The 10,010-nt window shown below is 34.2% G+C and overlaps 1 long non-coding RNA gene across 1 annotated transcript; it reads left to right on the top strand.

Annotated features, from left to right (window-relative positions):
- Nucleotides 1–9,507: 9,507 nt before the first annotated feature.
- Nucleotides 9,508–9,946, top strand: LOC127741455 (uncharacterized). The gene is made up of 3 exons (XR_008002589.1): nucleotides 9,508–9,643; nucleotides 9,734–9,788; nucleotides 9,876–9,946. It is a non-coding gene; the product is annotated as an uncharacterized LOC127741455 (long non-coding RNA).
- Nucleotides 9,947–10,010: the final 64 nt, after the last annotated feature.

Below are 10,010 nucleotides of genomic sequence, written 5' to 3'. Positions count from 1 at the left end.
TTTGTCAAAAAATTTTGGCTCTCCTCTACCCGATGATGCTCTTTATAGAAGGTTGGTTGGTCGCCTTCTTTATCTCACCAATACTAGACCTGACCTGAGCTACCCTGTAGGTTGTCTTACTCAATTCATAGATTGTCCCACCGATGTTCATCTCAAGGCAGTTTATAGAGTGATTCGATACTTGAAACAGTCACCAGCATCAGGTCTTTTCTTTTCTGCTTCTAATTCTTTTATTCTCTCTGGATATACTGATTCTGATTGGGGGGCTTGTAAGGATACTAGAAAATCTATTACTGGTTATTGCTTCTTTCTTGACCAAACTCTTATATCTTGGAAAAGCAAGAAGTAAACAACAGTCTCTAAATCCTCTTCTAAAGCTGAATATCGAGCTCTAGCAAATGAAACTTGTGAACTTGTATGGTTGCTGAAACTTATAAAAGAATTCAAGATTTCTCCTCCCCTGCCTGTTGATATATTCTGTGACAATAAATCTGCTATATGTATTGCCTCAAATCCAGTTTTTCATGAACGAACAAAACATGTTGAAATTGACTGTCATGTAGCTCGTAACAAATATAAAAAAGGTGTTTCAAATTTTCAATTTATTGCTTCTAGTGAGCAGCTGGCTGATCTGTTTACCAAGCCTCTTGCACCAGGACCCTTGTCCTACTTGCTATCCAAGCCGGGATTACTTGATCTACACAAGCCAAGTAATACCAGCTTGTGGGGGGATGTTAGTTAATATATATGCTGAAAATAATATTTTCAAATGTAAAAAATTTGTTAGTATATTTGTTTGTTTGTTAGATTGTTTAGCTGACTAGTTTGTTAGGGCTAGCTAATATATAGTTTGTTATTCATTTTTGTTTTCACACCTTTTACACAGCTATATAAATCATATAACATAGTATGAAGTTTTTATGATGTATTATTCAATTAGAATAAGAAAATTCATCGTTACAACACTCTTCTTTCTTTTAGTTCCTTTTCAATCATTATTTTTTTTCCTTTTCTTCCTCATTCTGCTGGAGCCATTTCACTGGCTGCCAGCAACTCTTTTTCACTTTCTCCATTTATTATCAATTTACTACTTAAAATTGATACCATTTTACACATAATATAATGTCTCCAATACATTAATTAAATTATATTTGTTAATCACAATTCATAACTTGTCTAAATATATTATTTATCCAATGCATTATTGGTCATTGCGTCGACTAATCATCATATTGATTTGGCCTTCTTATCCTAAACAAACCACTAGCTCATCACATGCACCCTTCTTTTGTTGAATCATATATTCATCGAGATTCTATTCTAGTTTTCTTTGAACAGAGATTCTATTATAATTAAATCAACAATGTACTTATTTTGGAAAATTAAGAATTCTAGTAATTGATTTCGATTCTCTAAATATTTAAAATAGATTTCTTTCCAGTATAGCTTTAAGAGTAATAATTAGACTTTACTTTCTCATTTATTTACTAATTTTTTTATTTTAGAGGAGTTGATCTAAACTTTAATAATGGATATTCTCCAAAACTTTGAAATTAATTATATCCAATAGCTTTGAGGGATATCAACATAGAAATAATTTTAAAGCACATTAGTTATTTGCTGACTTAACATGTTAACTTAATTTTAACCATCTTTTAATTTAAGAAATTTTTTATCAAAAGAGAATAATTATTAGAAAAAGTTTAGAGGTCAGTATTTTTTTAAGATTTGACCAGTATTTAACTAATAAAAGAAAAGTGAGTAATTTTATATTATTAGATATAATTTCATACCATTAAAAATATTAATAATGATTAATTATTGATGACTACAAATCATAAAATCTATTGGTTTCTAACACTTCTCTAATTATATAAATCACAGCCGTACTTCTAATGGTTAGCACTTAGCAACTCCGTCCTCTGATGTATATACTATGCAAATACGACAAGCTAATTAATTAGAGAAAAACACCATGAAATTCCTAACTAACTACATATACCAATTAGACATCACCATTGACTTCTTCCACCTCAAACATGCAAAACCACAAGGATCCTATGCCCTTGTCAGTTATTGTCATCATCATGCTATATGTGTGTATTTATTTCGGTCATTGCATGCAAATTCGACTCATTTACCATTTTTTAAGGATCTTACTAAAGTTCTGTTTGATTGTGGATGATGAATAAAATGATTTGAGATATATATATTAAATAATTATTTAATCTTGTTCATTTTTTTCTATTTGTTATTCTGATTTTTTTGGTTTTTTAAGTTTACAATGTCTATCACTCTTATTCTTTTATGAATTGAAGAATTCATTATATATATAATGTCAATTATATTATTAACTTATAAATGATTTAAAAATAGAACTCTAATACGCTTTTTCTTTATTAATCAATGGTTGTTAGTAATGTTATTTCTAAATTACTTTTTCAAGTTTTTTTAAAAATAAAGTGCATTCAGGGAAGGCGTAGAATATAAGGAAACTGAGAGAATAATTCACAAGGCGAACAAATTGGATAATGATATGGGTCAACTAACACTTTTAATATAAAGAGAAGAAAAAATTAGTTAGTGTTGGTTTAAATGGAAGAAATTTTACACCATTAAAGGAATTTTTAATCCGGATACTTCTGCATAAAATTAACTAGCGAATTAAAAGTTTATATATTTTAGATGATATTCATTTAATTTTCAGTGACATTTTATTTTGATATTATGTAATACTATCATTATTAATAACTAAACAACAACTATAATAATAATAATAGTTATTATCCAATGTAGTAAATGCCAATATGCCATCATGTCAAAACAGAAATAGGATCCCACTAGGAAAATAATGGACTATTTGTACAATGACTATTGAGTTATGAAATGAACATCTTTTATACTATTTAGAATCTTTAATACCATGTCATGATACCACTCATCCCAAAAGCTTCGACTGATGGAAAAATGTAACACTAATAATTATATCTCTAATACTCCATAAATTTCCATTGTACACATTGTATAAATATTTCATTGGCTCCTCGTACTTTCCCAAACAGAAAATGTATGGAATGCCATGATTAAAATTTTACCACAAAAATATCATAGAATCAATATTTATTATGAGCAGATATAGCATGCCCAATAGATTCATAATTGATAGAACAGAAAGATTCCGTTACTTCAGTTCCCTCCATACAATAGGTTTAGCGACTCTGGATTGCTGAACATGCAGATTCCTTATTTTGTTGACTTTTTTATTTTTATTTTTTTATAATTATTGTTAATCACCTCACTATTTCTCTTTGAAACTATGATGAAATGAAACACCTTAGATGGTTCAAATCTTAAGAAAATGGAATATTTTTGGTATTGCAATTGGGACTATCAACAAATACATCATTAACTGTAGCCTACTGTCTTGTGGGGCATTTAGAAATTTCAACCGAATGAATACATGTCCGAATATTCATCAACTATGAAACATCATATCATTATATGTGGCACCAATAATAAGTCATATGAGTGAAATTTAATTCCACCACATTTAGGTAACAACCCATTTAGGTTTAAGCATATGTTTTGTTTTGCTGCTGGCAAGTTTGAATATTATTGCTTTTGCGTTTAAAATGAAAAAGAAAACACAAAATTAATATTATAAAGAATACGGGATTGCATAATTAAAACACCGTCATGGCAGGTCTAGCTAATATACTGGCCATTCTTTGTTGATATTTATGCCAATATTATATTCTATTAATCCTGAAGGTTTAATATTACTATTATATAGTTTATTATTTAACTTGCTCTTTTTTCCTTTTTGTCTTTTTCCTTGGCCCATACGACCATACCACATATTCAAAGACAATTTCAATCAGTAATCAATTTTGACAATCTTACCCGAGAGATGATCATGATGACGAGTTGACGACCACTGGAAATACTAGAAGTCTCGCATACATATTGTTTGGTGACATGAGCGCCACAATTTTTTATGTTTTTGACAAACGATGTTCTATATATATGAATTTAATTTTTAACATAATATCAAAATATATATGATACGATTGTTAGAGGGATTTTAAATACTAATGGTGAAGAATGAAAGGTCGACCTTTTAAAGTCCTAACAAAATGATATATTTCCTTTTCTCGAAGATGCCTAAATAATATTTTTCTATTTATACAATATACATTTCATTTGCTTGTAAGATTAAAATAATATGTATTTTAATTTATTTGACCAAAATACGCTCTAATAATCATTATAATTACATAGATAATTATTTTACTGTTCAAATAATAATAATAAATATATTTTACGGTTACATTGGCATCGATTACCCATAACATTTTTAATAGACCATAATAAAATGGAATTTACCGACGACCTAATCATTAATAATAAAATAAATTCGTCGCTAAAAAAAGTACACTTTGTATTTTTCGCGCATTTTAATTACCGACGGCCAAGCTGTCGATACTAGTTCACTACAATGCACATGAAAAATTACAGCGAAAAATTGCCGGCCATTTGTTGAACCGCTGCGAATTGGCAAAATTCTGATGATTCCGTTAGTATTTTTGAGCTCCGTAACAAAACGATCAAGATAGTAGCAGTTTGGTATCCCAACCACCACAAATAACATTTTGTTGATCTCAATAAAAAATCCTCGCCTTCAACATTCAAGAGCTAGTCTTTTTGTTTTCGTGCGAACCCAAAGGGATTAAAGGCGTGAATCACACTCTCTATAAACATCTTTTAGGTTTATGGCTTTCTGTTTCACTTCTCAATCTATTGCCTCCAGCCCTTCACACACTACCGCTGTCCAGAGAGTCGGAGACCGAAGTCTTCTTTTTCAATGCTTGAGAAAACCCGCCGACCTTTATCACCCTAAACCGTCGACATCTGCAACGCCTCTTTTTGCCGCTCGTCGTCGCTGTGAGCCCGTCGTCGTTGCAGCTTCCTCTGAGCTCGTCACTGTTGCCCCTTTCCTCTGATTGCGTCGCTGTCTTCCTTCGAGCCTGCCGCCACGCCATCATATGTAGGTAAGTCCCCCCTCTCTCTCTCTCTCTCGTTGCTAACTCATTGCATGTTCTTATTCTTCTTCTTTTAAAGATTCATCGCCGTCACTGTGAGCCCGTCTCCATCGAAGCTACTTCTGTGTGTGTCATTAAAGCCCCTTTCCTTTGAGCGCGTCGCTGTCTTCCTCGAGCCCATCATGACCCCATCATCTGCAGGTAAGTTCCTCTCTCTCTCTCTCTCTATGTGTCTTTCTCTATCTTGGGGTGTTATTGTGGCGAGTGAAAATTATCTTTGTCGTTTATGTTGGGTTTTCAACCAAAGACATAATTAAGTTTGTGGCATTTAGTTATAGCACTTGCTTTCATTCTATCTCTTAACTATATATGTTTTATGACAATAGTAGTACTAGAACATTAATTTTTAAATAGGGTTCATTTATTAGTTGAAGTGGGGAAGTATATATAGTAATTAGTAATTCAAGGCTTGTTGAGTTTTTCTGGGTTTGTTTTGTTAAATTTTGACATGTGAAATCATATATTATGCTACTATTTTATACTGCTACAACCACTGTAAGTCAATAAACCTTTCAATACCATTATTGATTGAGTCCTAATCAAGAAAAATAAAAAGTACAACAATATTTTTTCTATCTTTCCCAAAAGATATATCAAGGAATCTATAGGCAAGTTCCAAAAGAAATAAATACATACATATAATTTTTCAAAGTAAATGTGGAGAGATTCTAAACAAAATATAAAACAGGAATCGAGTAAGCTTCACCGTCTCCCAGATAAATCAGAGCTCACTGTTGAGCACCAGGACCTGCATCTGAAAAATAAAAGATATATATAGAATGAGAACTCCCGACCCATGGATTCCCAGTGTAGGTAAAGTGCCGAATAAATACTGCATAAGGCAACATGAACTCGCTAAGCAATCTTAAACTCCATACCTCATCATATCCATCGTAAGTTATCTCTAATCCATAAATTGGAAACTATCATAAGGGAGTCTAAATCTAATTCAATATTTCTCATACTTTCACCACTCTCCAACAGAATAAATCCAAAACCAGAACTAACCCTCAGATAATTTGACTTAGTAATCCTATATCATCACATTAACTTTCCGCACATAGCAAGTGAAATCTCTCCACTGCATCAACCCAGGGGCTCAAATTATCCCATTCAATATTTACCTTTATTATTCAACCATTTCTTCATTCCATCTCAACAAGGACAGCCCTCAGCATCAACCGACACTAGCATGAGGGACCTCTTAGTTATGCAAACACAAGCAATGCAAACAAAGAATACACAAGTAGATTCAGGTAAAGCAATTAGCATATAAACATGTAGCATATACAATTAGGCAAACCAAACACAATTAAACAAATCCAAACATTTCAAACATATGCAAATGATGTATGTCTATCCTATGGCCGATGATATCATCTGTTGATTATATAGCCAAACCCAACATGTCCGGAGCAAGTGAAATCACTCCATTGCATTTACCCAGACAGGTATAACTGGCAAATGGAATCACTCCGCTGCGGCAAGTGGAATCACTCCACTGCAAGTAATGGCAAACGGAATGAAATCACTCCACTGCAAGTAATGGCAAACGAAACCATTCCACTGTGGCAAATAGAATCACTCCACTACAAGTAAATCGTTTTCATAATTATTCTCTTCATATCTCAATCATAATCAATTGTGCATTACCTCTTAACATCATAATCACTCTCATCATATCTTAATCAAAATTTATTCATCCTCATCTCTCAATATCATAACTATTTACCATTCATAATCTCATTATCCCTTATCATTCATTACTTCACAATTTGTTCATCTCTTATCAATTCACCAACCCATCTCTTTAATTCTCGTTCCTAACTCCTCTATCTTCAATTACACCGGCTCTAGACTCTTGATGGGGTTTATAGAAGTTTTAAAAGGCTAAAAGAATTGTTAGAAACTCAAAAATCTAAGTTTTTCATGCATACGCATGAATCCATAATTTTGACAAAGTCGCGTAAGCATGCAACTGCTTGCGTACGCATGAGTGTAATTTTCGCCAAAGTCGCGTACGCATGACATGTCCACGTATGTGAGAGTACTTGGCAGTGGCCAGTGCTCGCGTCGCGTGATGCCTCTGTGTACGCATGCATATCAGAAACCAGAAAAGCTAATATGCTGCAGAAATGCAATATTTTTACCAAAACTTTAAATACGCATAATTTTTTCATTTTAAATCATTTTTCAACAATTCTTGAACCGTTGGAAAGATCGATAAATGAGTTTTTATTAAAATTTAACTTTGAAAAGTTTTCAACTCCGAGGATCGAGTTATAGCTCACCAAAGTTGGCTAGAAATCAATTTTAACCAAAAACAATATTATCAACTTTCCCAAAAGTTCACAAGCCAAAATAGTTTCAACATCAACAAAATGACCCCAAACCAACTCAATTCACATATTCACACTCAATCAATTTCAAACCTACTTCATCTACATATTTCTACTCAAATTCATCAATTCAACACCTCAAAATCACATTTTTTCACTATTCCATCAATCATTTCAATTTTCACTCATTCTATACCAATGTTCCATTCAAACTCATGCATCTTCATACAATTCAATCACCACTAACCATTCTTATCTTTTTCATTCTCCCTCCCAAATTTACCAATTCAATACATAATTCATAAATATATAACTACCATCCAAACTATTAATTTCTACAACACATAAAATATACATAATTTACACAATCCTTATCTAAATCATCAATTGCAATAACACACCACTACACATATCAATTCCAATTAAATACACAATTCAAACTTAATCCTAGGGGCATCTAGCTTAGGATTTTATACTACATTATACGGTATTTAAGTGAAACTTAAACTGTACCTCAATGAAGTCAAAACCAAACCCTCAAACTTGAAGTCCAAGTTCACCACCAATGCTCAACTCAATGCGTCAAATACTCAATCTACACTAATTTCATATAATATGCACAACACTCAAACTCTAGGGTTTCATAAAACTTCATAAACACAAGGAAAAAGTAGCTTTTACCTTTACCTACTTCCAGCATGCCTCAACGAGGTACCTCACGTCTTGCATCTGAAAACCACAAAATATGTATGGGATAAAAATCAGAGGTTCTCAGCATGGTAACAGTAGCCACACGTATAACATATAATGTCCCGAGAAAGCCAAAGACGATCCTAGAACTTCAACACTCGGATTCAAGTCTTAAAACTAACATTAAACACCATAAATAGGATAGATTATCTAAGGATTCCTGATTCTATCTCAATTCTAACTTAATCCCTAAAATCCTCGCTTTTTCTCCCATCCTCTGAACACCAATAGAACCACACAAACAAACAAAACAGACAAAGCAAACACAAGTAGAATACAGATACGACAGGTAGAAAATATAGCAGGTAAGCATAATAATCACATAGGCAAGCCCAATTAATGCACAATCAAACAAAGAACACATATGCATATGATGTATGTCTATCCTACTGGCCGTGAGCTCACGTGTCGGTTACTTTTTCGAAACCTAACACACCCGGTAGCTAACCTGGATACCGTCTCTCGACTGCGCATCTCCAGGAGGCACAAAATTGGGGAATTAGTACCCTACCACCTTCTATTGGAGGCATACACCAGGGGAAAATAAACCGGGGGATTAGTGCCCTACCACCTTCCCCAAGTGAGGCCGTGCCATACTGATCGAGGGATTAGTGTCCTACCTTGCAGACAAAGAGAGAAAGAATGTGAGGGAAAAACGTTGGGGAATTAGTGCCTACCACCTTCCTCACATCACACAAAACACAACCACAAGGAATGTTGGGGAAAAGAATCGAAGGATTAGCACCTTACCGCCTTCTCCACATCTAACAATCATAATCTCATTTTAATCATCGTGATCGTTTTTAACATAATCCAACCAAAGCAAATGCAGGGGAAAAGAATCGAGGGATTAGCACCCTACCACCTTCCCCACATCCAACACATCACAATCACAGAAAACGCAGAGGAAAAAGATCGAGGGATTAGTGTCCTACCGGCTTGGCCACATCCAACACACCAATACCGTCATCCTGTCCGTTCATTCTCAACATCTCTACATTTCTTTAGCATATACCCGGAGCGAGTGGTGTAAAACCCGGTTAATTAACGGCTAATTAACCCATAAATGAGAATTTATTCTAGAAAGCCTAAAATGTAATTTTTATGGCTAAATGTGATAGAGGAGACTGAGACGAGAATTTCGGTACCAATTTTATAGAATTCGGACCAAGATTGGACCGAACGGGCCAAACCGGGCCAATTGGACCTAAAGTGGGCCCTTGGCCCAACATAACTAAACTAAAACCCTAGTTTTCAACACTCTCTCTCCTCACAACACACTCAAACACGCTGAAATGGTGGAGAGGAAGGGAAGAACACTCTCTCAACTTCTTTCTCTCACTTGATCTTCAAACCACCATAACTTTTGATCTAGAGCTCCGATTGCCGCTCCGTTTGCGGCCACGCGTTCACCGCGAAGAGCTCTACAAAACCCATACAATTAATCTTGAGGTAAGCCACAAGTTTCTGTTCGAAATTACAGCCCTTATTTTCGAGTTTCATGGGTGAAATGTTGAGATTTTGGGTTCTTTGATGTTATAGGACCCAACTCTCTTGAAGGAGAAGGTTAATCTTGTCTCCTTGGACCTTGGATGTGGTAAGATTCTCAACCCTAGTGTATTTTGTGATTTTATGATGTTTGGGTTTTGAGATGTTGTGTATGGGTATGATGGTTGTGGCTTAGGTTGTGTGTGTGTGGATATTGGAGCTTGATTGGTGATTTTGAAAAGCTTGGAAAGGGTTTGGTGGTGAAAAATCTGTTTTTGGAGGTGTTGAGGCCTTGAGAGCTTGTGGATAAGTGATTTGGAAGTGCTCCGGT

The sequence above is a fragment of the Arachis duranensis genome, chromosome 9, assembly GCF_000817695.3.
Source record: "Arachis duranensis cultivar V14167 chromosome 9, aradu.V14167.gnm2.J7QH, whole genome shotgun sequence".
Lineage (NCBI taxonomy): Eukaryota > Viridiplantae > Streptophyta > Magnoliopsida > Fabales > Fabaceae > Arachis > Arachis duranensis.
This window is presented reverse-complemented; position numbering and strand designations above follow the sequence as displayed.